Source organism: Manis javanica, chromosome 6 (genome assembly GCF_040802235.1).
Source record: "Manis javanica isolate MJ-LG chromosome 6, MJ_LKY, whole genome shotgun sequence".
Lineage (NCBI taxonomy): Eukaryota > Metazoa > Chordata > Mammalia > Pholidota > Manidae > Manis > Manis javanica.
This window is the reverse complement of record NC_133161.1, coordinates 109,606,064-109,618,151: the sequence shown is the minus strand read 5'-3', so window position 1 is coordinate 109,618,151 and position 12,088 is coordinate 109,606,064.

Sequence of the window (12,088 nt, the reverse complement as noted above, 5' to 3'; positions counted from 1 at the left end):
GAGATGCCCAGGTTGGTCCGTGGGGTATGTGAGCCGATCTCCCATGCCACAGTCTGAGCATTGAAAACTAAGTGCCCGTCGGCTTCAGTCCCCAGGCATCGTGTCAGCAAGAGACATGTGTGTGCAAGCTGCTCCAGAGCCTGGTGGCAGATGGGCCCTGAGCCGCAGAGCTGTTGTCCTGCAGAGAAGGCCCTGACGCTGCCGGCTCAGCCCACGTGATCGGCTGCTCAGCCATATCCAGATTGGCGGCTAAACACTGCTGTGTGAAGGCGAGCTTCTGATATGTATTCACACTCCCAGGCACAAGACTACTATGACGAGGTCTTCTGCCCAGCCTCAGGGGAAGAGGCAGGGCAAGTTGCTTTCTGTACGGGCATTGGAAGCAGGACGTGTGGGCGTTCTGTTCAACAGGTTGAAAAGCCGGCAGCACCAAGCGGTTGAGGTGACGTTCGGCTGCGCGTGTTATGCGCATGATGAGGGATGTGCTGGCCGCGTGTGGTTGTGCTTGTTTTAGTATGTCTCATGGTGTGCTGCAGTAGGGCATCTGTGCAATGAATTTCATGTGTATTGTGAGCAGTTATGTGCCTTGATGTGGATGTGTCCGGTGTGTGTCATGCTTCTGTGTAGTGTGTGTTCCGTTCTGCGCTCCTGTGTGAGGCTGTCTGGGTGGTGTTGTCTCTACGTGGTTGTGTGCGTAGCGTGTAGTGTGTGAAATGAAAGGTATGCTGTCTCCTCTGTTGGTTGTGCGTTTCGCCTTTATGTCTGAGAGGGTTTTGCGCGTTTCGTGCGTCTGCGACTGTGACTGAGGTGTTGCTGTGTTTGAGTGGTTGCGTGTGTGTTACGTGTGTGATTTGAAACTGGTTGTCTGTGTGGTTGTGCTTGTTTCCTGTGCCTCATTGTGTGTGCTGTGGGTACTCTGCGAAATGTCGCTGGCGTGTGTTGTGAGCAGCTGCGTGCTTCGACGTGTCTGGTGTGCGTCCTGTGACTTGTGTTGATACACTCTGGGTTCTGTGTGTGTACGCGCTGCACAGTGCAGCCCGTGTGCATGGACGTGAGCGTGGGTTGTCTGTGCGTGGTCGTGCGTGCGATGCGTGGTGTGTGAAGTGTGCGCTACGTGGGTTTTCGTTGGTTTTGTGTGTGTGTGTGTGTGTGTGTGTGTGTGTCGCACTTGGTTTTGTATGTGGTGTGTCTGTTTTGCGTGTGTGATTGGGATTTGTGCTTGGCTGCGTTTGAGAGGTTGTGTGTGTGTTTGGTTGAGTTCTGCGTGTGATGTGAGATGTGTGTGGTCTGTGTGTGTGGCTGTGCTTGTTTGCGTGCCTCCTGGTGTGCATTGTGTGTGCTCATTGCAGTGTGATTTGCGTGAATTGTGCGCTCTTCTGCCCTGCGATGTTTGAGGTGTGCGTTGTTCTCTGTGTTGTGCCGTGTGCGTGTTGAGAGGTTGTGTGTGTGTGTGTGTGTGTGTGTGTGTGTGTTCTCTACGTACGTGTCTGCGGGTGTTGTGTGCGTTGTGGCTGCTCCTTGAGTGTGTGTTGCGTGTGGCTTTATGTGTGGTGTGCAGTGGTTGCGTTGCTCTGTGTGTGTGTTGTTGCATTGTTGATGTTATTGAGTTGTGTGTGTGATGAGTTGCGATATTATTACTTTCGGTGTGTGATGCTTGTGTGTGCCGTGTGATGTGTTGTTCTGTGATTTGTGTTTGTGTTGTGTGTATTCTACTCTGTTCTGTGGCCTGTGCGTTTTGCAAGTTGAGTGAGATATTTTGCGTGTTATGACTGATACCTTCGTGTATGTGTTGCGTGTTTGGCATTGTGCATTCTGTGAGGCTCTGCGCGCTGTACGTGCTGTGTGTGTCTGGAGTGGTGTGTGTAGTGTGTGAAATGGGCGTTGCATGAACTCGGTGTTCTTTCTGTCGTGGTTTGTGTGCGTTTCGCATGTGGGTTTCTATGTGGGTGGTTGCGTTTGACAGTTTGTGCGTGTGGTCGGCTCTTGGAGTAGTGAGTGCAATTTGTGATGTGGGTACTGTGTACGGTCAAGCTCGGTCCGTGTGCCTCACTGTGCGTGTTATGTTGTGTTCCCTCCGAGAGCCGTGGTTCCCGTGTGTGGTGGTGTGCAGTTATGTTCTCGGTGTGTGGTGGGGTTTGATGTGGAGTGTGATGTGCTGTTTGTGTGTTGAGGGACTTGTGCATTCAAGTGCACAGAAGACCGCCTCTCGTGCTTGTCCGTTCTCTCCACACGTTCGTAATCCTCCAGGCGGGCCTTTTCCCCTGAGGACGCAAAAAAGCCCCCTCACCCATTTCATCGCAAGGCCCTGAAGATGCCTTTGTCGGAACGTGTCAGAAACTGCTGCAGGAGAGAGAGCCTTATGCCAGACTTTGCTGGGGAAACGACTCACCGTGCACTGAGGCGACCCCTCCCTCCCCGAGAGAATACCAGGCTGCTTTCGCCTTGCGTGCAATATTCTCCTAGGGGATGAGGAAAAGAGTAAACATTGCAGTAGAAGGCGGTCTTCTCTGTACGCCCTTTATCTCGAGGGCGTAAGTGGGCTGCGATGAGGCCTTCGCACTAGACACACTAGGAAGTTGCAGAACGAGATGCTCTGAAGGAAGCAGCAGTGGAGGCAAGTCAGCTTTGCTCGGAAACTGAGCTTGCTACACGCTTTCCGTGTGTGTCCCGTGTGCCTGCACTCCAGGCACCTGAGTGAAGTCTCCTCCTGCGTAGAGCTCTCTTTTGCTGAGTGCCGGGCACTCGCTTGTGTGGCCATCGACGTGCGGCCTGGCTGTCGGGGGGAATGCCCGCATACAACGAATTTACCTTGTCGTGTGCTTTCCACGTCTGTCCCGCGTGCCTGCACTCTAAGTGCCCGCGTGGACTCTGCCGCGTAGAGCTCCCTTTCGCTGAGCGGCGGGGGTGCTCGCTTGTGTGGCCCCCTAGCGTGAGGCCTTGCCGAGGAAGCCCGGCTGTAAGGGAAATGCCCGCATGCAACGAATTTCGCGTGGAAACTTAAAAAGTCGCTTTTCCTGCGACTATGTGGCTGCTTCAGAGATGCCCAGGTTGGTCCGTGGGGTATGTGAGCCGATCTCCCATGCCACAGTCTGAGCATTGAAAACTAAGTGCCCGTCGGCTTCAGTCCCCAGGCATCGTGTCAGCAAGAGACATGTGTGTGCAAGCTGCTCCAGAGCCTGGTGGCAGATGGGCCCTGAGCCGCAGAGCTGTTGTCCTGCAGAGAAGGCCCTGACGCTGCCGGCTCAGCCCACGTGATCGGCTGCTCAGCCATATCCAGATTGGCGGCTAAACACTGCTGTGTGAAGGCGAGCTTCTGATATGTATTCACACTCCCAGGCACAAGACTACTATGACGAGGTCTTCTGCCCAGCCTCAGGGGAAGAGGCAGGGCAAGTTGCTTTCTGTACGGGCATTGGAAGCAGGACGTGTGGGCGTTCTGTTCAACAGGTTGAAAAGCCGGCAGCACCAAGCGGTTGAGGTGACGTTCGGCTGCGCGTGTTATGCGCATGATGAGGGATGTGCTGGCCGCGTGTGGTTGTGCTTGTTTTAGTATGTCTCATGGTGTGCTGCAGTAGGGCATCTGTGCAATGAATTTCATGTGTATTGTGAGCAGTTATGTGCCTTGATGTGGATGTGTCCGGTGTGTGTCATGCTTCTGTGTAGTGTGTGTTCCGTTCTGCGCTCCTGTGTGAGGCTGTCTGGGTGGTGTTGTCTCTACGTGGTTGTGTGCGTAGCGTGTAGTGTGTGAAATGAAAGGTATGCTGTCTCCTCTGTTGGTTGTGCGTTTCGCCTTTATGTCTGAGAGGGTTTTGCGCGTTTCGTGCGTCTGCGACTGTGACTGAGGTGTTGCTGTGTTTGAGTGGTTGCGTGTGTGTTACGTGTGTGATTTGAAACTGGTTGTCTGTGTGGTTGTGCTTGTTTCCTGTGCCTCATTGTGTGTGCTGTGGGTACTCTGCGAAATGTCGCTGGCGTGTGTTGTGAGCAGCTGCGTGCTTCGACGTGTCTGGTGTGCGTCCTGTGACTTGTGTTGATACACTCTGGGTTCTGTGTGTGTACGCGCTGCACAGTGCAGCCCGTGTGCATGGACGTGAGCGTGGGTTGTCTGTGCGTGGTCGTGCGTGCGATGCGTGGTGTGTGAAGTGTGCGCTACGTGGGTTTTCGTTGGTTTTGTGTGTGTGTGTGTGTGTGTGTGTGTGTGTCGCACTTGGTTTTGTATGTGGTGTGTCTGTTTTGCGTGTGTGATTGGGATTTGTGCTTGGCTGCGTTTGAGAGGTTGTGTGTGTGTTTGGTTGAGTTCTGCGTGTGATGTGAGATGTGTGTGGTCTGTGTGTGTGGCTGTGCTTGTTTGCGTGCCTCCTGGTGTGCATTGTGTGTGCTCATTGCAGTGTGATTTGCGTGAATTGTGCGCTCTTCTGCCCTGCGATGTTTGAGGTGTGCGTTGTTCTCTGTGTTGTGCCGTGTGCGTGTTGAGAGGTTGTGTGTGTGTGTGTGTGTGTGTGTGTGTGTGTTCTCTACGTACGTGTCTGCGGGTGTTGTGTGCGTTGTGGCTGCTCCTTGAGTGTGTGTTGCGTGTGGCTTTATGTGTGGTGTGCAGTGGTTGCGTTGCTCTGTGTGTGTGTTGTTGCATTGTTGATGTTATTGAGTTGTGTGTGTGATGAGTTGCGATATTATTACTTTCGGTGTGTGATGCTTGTGTGTGCCGTGTGATGTGTTGTTCTGTGATTTGTGTTTGTGTTGTGTGTATTCTACTCTGTTCTGTGGCCTGTGCGTTTTGCAAGTTGAGTGAGATATTTTGCGTGTTATGACTGATACCTTCGTGTATGTGTTGCGTGTTTGGCATTGTGCATTCTGTGAGGCTCTGCGCGCTGTACGTGCTGTGTGTGTCTGGAGTGGTGTGTGTAGTGTGTGAAATGGGCGTTGCATGAACTCGGTGTTCTTTCTGTCGTGGTTTGTGTGCGTTTCGCATGTGGGTTTCTATGTGGGTGGTTGCGTTTGACAGTTTGTGCGTGTGGTCGGCTCTTGGAGTAGTGAGTGCAATTTGTGATGTGGGTACTGTGTACGGTCAAGCTCGGTCCGTGTGCCTCACTGTGCGTGTTATGTTGTGTTCCCTCCGAGAGCCGTGGTTCCCGTGTGTGGTGGTGTGCAGTTATGTTCTCGGTGTGTGGTGGGGTTTGATGTGGAGTGTGATGTGCTGTTTGTGTGTTGAGGGACTTGTGCATTCAAGTGCACAGAAGACCGCCTCTCGTGCTTGTCCGTTCTCTCCACACGTTCGTAATCCTCCAGGCGGGCCTTTTCCCCTGAGGACGCAAAAAAGCCCCCTCACCCATTTCATCGCAAGGCCCTGAAGATGCCTTTGTCGGAACGTGTCAGAAACTGCTGCAGGAGAGAGAGCCTTATGCCAGACTTTGCTGGGGAAACGACTCACCGTGCACTGAGGCGACCCCTCCCTCCCCGAGAGAATACCAGGCTGCTTTCGCCTTGCGTGCAATATTCTCCTAGGGGATGAGGAAAAGAGTAAACATTGCAGTAGAAGGCGGTCTTCTCTGTACGCCCTTTATCTCGAGGGCGTAAGTGGGCTGCGATGAGGCCTTCGCACTAGACACACTAGGAAGTTGCAGAACGAGATGCTCTGAAGGAAGCAGCAGTGGAGGCAAGTCAGCTTTGCTCGGAAACTGAGCTTGCTACACGCTTTCCGTGTGTGTCCCGTGTGCCTGCACTCCAGGCACCTGAGTGAAGTCTCCTCCTGCGTAGAGCTCTCTTTTGCTGAGTGCCGGGCACTCGCTTGTGTGGCCATCGACGTGCGGCCTGGCTGTCGGGGGGAATGCCCGCATACAACGAATTTACCTTGTCGTGTGCTTTCCACGTCTGTCCCGCGTGCCTGCACTCTAAGTGCCCGCGTGGACTCTGCCGCGTAGAGCTCCCTTTCGCTGAGCGGCGGGGGTGCTCGCTTGTGTGGCCCCCTAGCGTGAGGCCTTGCCGAGGAAGCCCGGCTGTAAGGGAAATGCCCGCATGCAACGAATTTCGCGTGGAAACTTAAAAAGTCGCTTTTCCTGCGACTATGTGGCTGCTTCAGAGATGCCCAGGTTGGTCCGTGGGGTATGTGAGCCGATCTCCCATGCCACAGTCTGAGCATTGAAAACTAAGTGCCCGTCGGCTTCAGTCCCCAGGCATCGTGTCAGCAAGAGACATGTGTGTGCAAGCTGCTCCAGAGCCTGGTGGCAGATGGGCCCTGAGCCGCAGAGCTGTTGTCCTGCAGAGAAGGCCCTGACGCTGCCGGCTCAGCCCACGTGATCGGCTGCTCAGCCATATCCAGATTGGCGGCTAAACACTGCTGTGTGAAGGCGAGCTTCTGATATGTATTCACACTCCCAGGCACAAGACTACTATGACGAGGTCTTCTGCCCAGCCTCAGGGGAAGAGGCAGGGCAAGTTGCTTTCTGTACGGGCATTGGAAGCAGGACGTGTGGGCGTTCTGTTCAACAGGTTGAAAAGCCGGCAGCACCAAGCGGTTGAGGTGACGTTCGGCTGCGCGTGTTATGCGCATGATGAGGGATGTGCTGGCCGCGTGTGGTTGTGCTTGTTTTAGTATGTCTCATGGTGTGCTGCAGTAGGGCATCTGTGCAATGAATTTCATGTGTATTGTGAGCAGTTATGTGCCTTGATGTGGATGTGTCCGGTGTGTGTCATGCTTCTGTGTAGTGTGTGTTCCGTTCTGCGCTCCTGTGTGAGGCTGTCTGGGTGGTGTTGTCTCTACGTGGTTGTGTGCGTAGCGTGTAGTGTGTGAAATGAAAGGTATGCTGTCTCCTCTGTTGGTTGTGCGTTTCGCCTTTATGTCTGAGAGGGTTTTGCGCGTTTCGTGCGTCTGCGACTGTGACTGAGGTGTTGCTGTGTTTGAGTGGTTGCGTGTGTGTTACGTGTGTGATTTGAAACTGGTTGTCTGTGTGGTTGTGCTTGTTTCCTGTGCCTCATTGTGTGTGCTGTGGGTACTCTGCGAAATGTCGCTGGCGTGTGTTGTGAGCAGCTGCGTGCTTCGACGTGTCTGGTGTGCGTCCTGTGACTTGTGTTGATACACTCTGGGTTCTGTGTGTGTACGCGCTGCACAGTGCAGCCCGTGTGCATGGACGTGAGCGTGGGTTGTCTGTGCGTGGTCGTGCGTGCGATGCGTGGTGTGTGAAGTGTGCGCTACGTGGGTTTTCGTTGGTTTTGTGTGTGTGTGTGTGTGTGTGTGTGTGTGTCGCACTTGGTTTTGTATGTGGTGTGTCTGTTTTGCGTGTGTGATTGGGATTTGTGCTTGGCTGCGTTTGAGAGGTTGTGTGTGTGTTTGGTTGAGTTCTGCGTGTGATGTGAGATGTGTGTGGTCTGTGTGTGTGGCTGTGCTTGTTTGCGTGCCTCCTGGTGTGCATTGTGTGTGCTCATTGCAGTGTGATTTGCGTGAATTGTGCGCTCTTCTGCCCTGCGATGTTTGAGGTGTGCGTTGTTCTCTGTGTTGTGCCGTGTGCGTGTTGAGAGGTGATGTGTGTGTGTGTGTGTGTGTGTGTGTGTGTTCTCTACGTACGTGTCTGCGGGTGTTGTGTGCGTTGTGGCTGCTCCTTGAGTGTGTGTTGCGTGTGGCTTTATGTGTGGTGTGCAGTGGTTGCGTTGCTCTGTGTGTGTGTTGTTGCATTGTTGATGTTATTGAGTTGTGTGTGTGATGAGTTGCGATATTATTACTTTCGGTGTGTGATGCTTGTGTGTGCCGTGTGATGTGTTGTTCTGTGATTTGTGTTTGTGTTGTGTGTATTCTACTCTGTTCTGTGGCCTGTGCGTTTTGCAAGTTGAGTGAGATATTTTGCGTGTTATGACTGATACCTTCGTGTATGTGTTGCGTGTTTGGCATTGTGCATTCTGTGAGGCTCTGCGCGCTGTACGTGCTGTGTGTGTCTGGAGTGGTGTGTGTAGTGTGTGAAATGGGCGTTGCATGAACTCGGTGTTCTTTCTGTCGTGGTTTGTGTGCGTTTCGCATGTGGGTTTCTATGTGGGTGGTTGCGTTTGACAGTTTGTGCGTGTGGTCGGCTCTTGGAGTAGTGAGTGCAATTTGTGATGTGGGTACTGTGTACGGTCAAGCTCGGTCCGTGTGCCTCACTGTGCGTGTTATGTTGTGTTCCCTCCGAGAGCCGTGGTTCCCGTGTGTGGTGGTGTGCAGTTATGTTCTCGGTGTGTGGTGGGGTTTGATGTGGAGTGTGATGTGCTGTTTGTGTGTTGAGGGACTTGTGCATTCAAGTGCACAGAAGACCGCCTCTCGTGCTTGTCCGTTCTCTCCACACGTTCGTAATCCTCCAGGCGGGCCTTTTCCCCTGAGGACGCAAAAAAGCCCCCTCACCCATTTCATCGCAAGGCCCTGAAGATGCCTTTGTCGGAACGTGTCAGAAACTGCTGCAGGAGAGAGAGCCTTATGCCAGACTTTGCTGGGGAAACGACTCACCGTGCACTGAGGCGACCCCTCCCTCCCCGAGAGAATACCAGGCTGCTTTCGCCTTGCGTGCAATATTCTCCTAGGGGATGAGGAAAAGAGTAAACATTGCAGTAGAAGGCGGTCTTCTCTGTACGCCCTTTATCTCGAGGGCGTAAGTGGGCTGCGATGAGGCCTTCGCACTAGACACACTAGGAAGTTGCAGAACGAGATGCTCTGAAGGAAGCAGCAGTGGAGGCAAGTCAGCTTTGCTCGGAAACTGAGCTTGCTACACGCTTTCCGTGTGTGTCCCGTGTGCCTGCACTCCAGGCACCTGAGTGAAGTCTCCTCCTGCGTAGAGCTCTCTTTTGCTGAGTGCCGGGCACTCGCTTGTGTGGCCATCGACGTGCGGCCTGGCTGTCGGGGGGAATGCCCGCATACAACGAATTTACCTTGTCGTGTGCTTTCCACGTCTGTCCCGCGTGCCTGCACTCTAAGTGCCCGCGTGGACTCTGCCGCGTAGAGCTCCCTTTCGCTGAGCGGCGGGGGTGCTCGCTTGTGTGGCCCCCTAGCGTGAGGCCTTGCCGAGGAAGCCCGGCTGTAAGGGAAATGCCCGCATGCAACGAATTTCGCGTGGAAACTTAAAAAGTCGCTTTTCCTGCGACTATGTGGCTGCTTCAGAGATGCCCAGGTTGGTCCGTGGGGTATGTGAGCCGATCTCCCATGCCACAGTCTGAGCATTGAAAACTAAGTGCCCGTCGGCTTCAGTCCCCAGGCATCGTGTCAGCAAGAGACATGTGTGTGCAAGCTGCTCCAGAGCCTGGTGGCAGATGGGCCCTGAGCCGCAGAGCTGTTGTCCTGCAGAGAAGGCCCTGACGCTGCCGGCTCAGCCCACGTGATCGGCTGCTCAGCCATATCCAGATTGGCGGCTAAACACTGCTGTGTGAAGGCGAGCTTCTGATATGTATTCACACTCCCAGGCACAAGACTACTATGACGAGGTCTTCTGCCCAGCCTCAGGGGAAGAGGCAGGGCAAGTTGCTTTCTGTACGGGCATTGGAAGCAGGACGTGTGGGCGTTCTGTTCAACAGGTTGAAAAGCCGGCAGCACCAAGCGGTTGAGGTGACGTTCGGCTGCGCGTGTTATGCGCATGATGAGGGATGTGCTGGCCGCGTGTGGTTGTGCTTGTTTTAGTATGTCTCATGGTGTGCTGCAGTAGGGCATCTGTGCAATGAATTTCATGTGTATTGTGAGCAGTTATGTGCCTTGATGTGGATGTGTCCGGTGTGTGTCATGCTTCTGTGTAGTGTGTGTTCCGTTCTGCGCTCCTGTGTGAGGCTGTCTGGGTGGTGTTGTCTCTACGTGGTTGTGTGCGTAGCGTGTAGTGTGTGAAATGAAAGGTATGCTGTCTCCTCTGTTGGTTGTGCGTTTCGCCTTTATGTCTGAGAGGGTTTTGCGCGTTTCGTGCGTCTGCGACTGTGACTGAGGTGTTGCTGTGTTTGAGTGGTTGCGTGTGTGTTACGTGTGTGATTTGAAACTGGTTGTCTGTGTGGTTGTGCTTGTTTCCTGTGCCTCATTGTGTGTGCTGTGGGTACTCTGCGAAATGTCGCTGGCGTGTGTTGTGAGCAGCTGCGTGCTTCGACGTGTCTGGTGTGCGTCCTGTGACTTGTGTTGATACACTCTGGGTTCTGTGTGTGTACGCGCTGCACAGTGCAGCCCGTGTGCATGGACGTGAGCGTGGGTTGTCTGTGCGTGGTCGTGCGTGCGATGCGTGGTGTGTGAAGTGTGCGCTACGTGGGTTTTCGTTGGTTTTGTGTGTGTGTGTGTGTGTGTGTGTGTGTGTCGCACTTGGTTTTGTATGTGGTGTGTCTGTTTTGCGTGTGTGATTGGGATTTGTGCTTGGCTGCGTTTGAGAGGTTGTGTGTGTGTTTGGTTGAGTTCTGCGTGTGATGTGAGATGTGTGTGGTCTGTGTGTGTGGCTGTGCTTGTTTGCGTGCCTCCTGGTGTGCATTGTGTGTGCTCATTGCAGTGTGATTTGCGTGAATTGTGCGCTCTTCTGCCCTGCGATGTTTGAGGTGTGCGTTGTTCTCTGTGTTGTGCCGTGTGCGTGTTGAGAGGTTGTGTGTGTGTGTGTGTGTGTGTGTGTGTGTGTGTTCTCTACGTACGTGTCTGCGGGTGTTGTGTGCGTTGTGGCTGCTCCTTGAGTGTGTGTTGCGTGTGGCTTTATGTGTGGTGTGCAGTGGTTGCGTTGCTCTGTGTGTGTGTTGTTGCATTGTTGATGTTATTGAGTTGTGTGTGTGATGAGTTGCGATATTATTACTTTCGGTGTGTGATGCTTGTGTGTGCCGTGTGATGTGTTGTTCTGTGATTTGTGTTTGTGTTGTGTGTATTCTACTCTGTTCTGTGGCCTGTGCGTTTTGCAAGTTGAGTGAGATATTTTGCGTGTTATGACTGATACCTTCGTGTATGTGTTGCGTGTTTGGCATTGTGCATTCTGTGAGGCTCTGCGCGCTGTACGTGCTGTGTGTGTCTGGAGTGGTGTGTGTAGTGTGTGAAATGGGCGTTGCATGAACTCGGTGTTCTTTCTGTCGTGGTTTGTGTGCGTTTCGCATGTGGGTTTCTATGTGGGTGGTTGCGTTTGACAGTTTGTGCGTGTGGTCGGCTCTTGGAGTAGTGAGTGCAATTTGTGATGTGGGTACTGTGTACGGTCAAGCTCGGTCCGTGTGCCTCACTGTGCGTGTTATGTTGTGTTCCCTCCGAGAGCCGTGGTTCCCGTGTGTGGTGGTGTGCAGTTATGTTCTCGGTGTGTGGTGGGGTTTGATGTGGAGTGTGATGTGCTGTTTGTGTGTTGAGGGACTTGTGCATTCAAGTGCACAGAAGACCGCCTCTCGTGCTTGTCCGTTCTCTCCACACGTTCGTAATCCTCCAGGCGGGCCTTTTCCCCTGAGGACGCAAAAAAGCCCCCTCACCCATTTCATCGCAAGGCCCTGAAGATGCCTTTGTCGGAACGTGTCAGAAACTGCTGCAGGAGAGAGAGCCTTATGCCAGACTTTGCTGGGGAAACGACTCACCGTGCACTGAGGCGACCCCTCCCTCCCCGAGAGAATACCAGGCTGCTTTCGCCTTGCGTGCAATATTCTCCTAGGGGATGAGGAAAAGAGTAAACATTGCAGTAGAAGGCGGTCTTCTCTGTACGCCCTTTATCTCGAGGGCGTAAGTGGGCTGCGATGAGGCCTTCGCACTAGACACACTAGGAAGTTGCAGAACGAGATGCTCTGAAGGAAGCAGCAGTGGAGGCAAGTCAGCTTTGCTCGGAAACTGAGCTTGCTACACGCTTTCCGTGTGTGTCCCGTGTGCCTGCACTCCAGGCACCTGAGTGAAGTCTCCTCCTGCGTAGAGCTCTCTTTTGCTGAGTGCCGGGCACTCGCTTGTGTGGCCATCGACGTGCGGCCTGGCTGTCGGGGGGAATGCCCGCATACAACGAATTTACCTTGTCGTGTGCTTTCCACGTCTGTCCCGCGTGCCTGCACTCTAAGTGCCCGCGTGGACTCTGCCGCGTAGAGCTCCCTTTCGCTGAGCGGCGGGGGTGCTCGCTTGTGTGGCCCCCTAGCGTGAGGCCTTGCCGAGGAAGCCCGGCTGTAAGGGAAATGCCCGCATGCA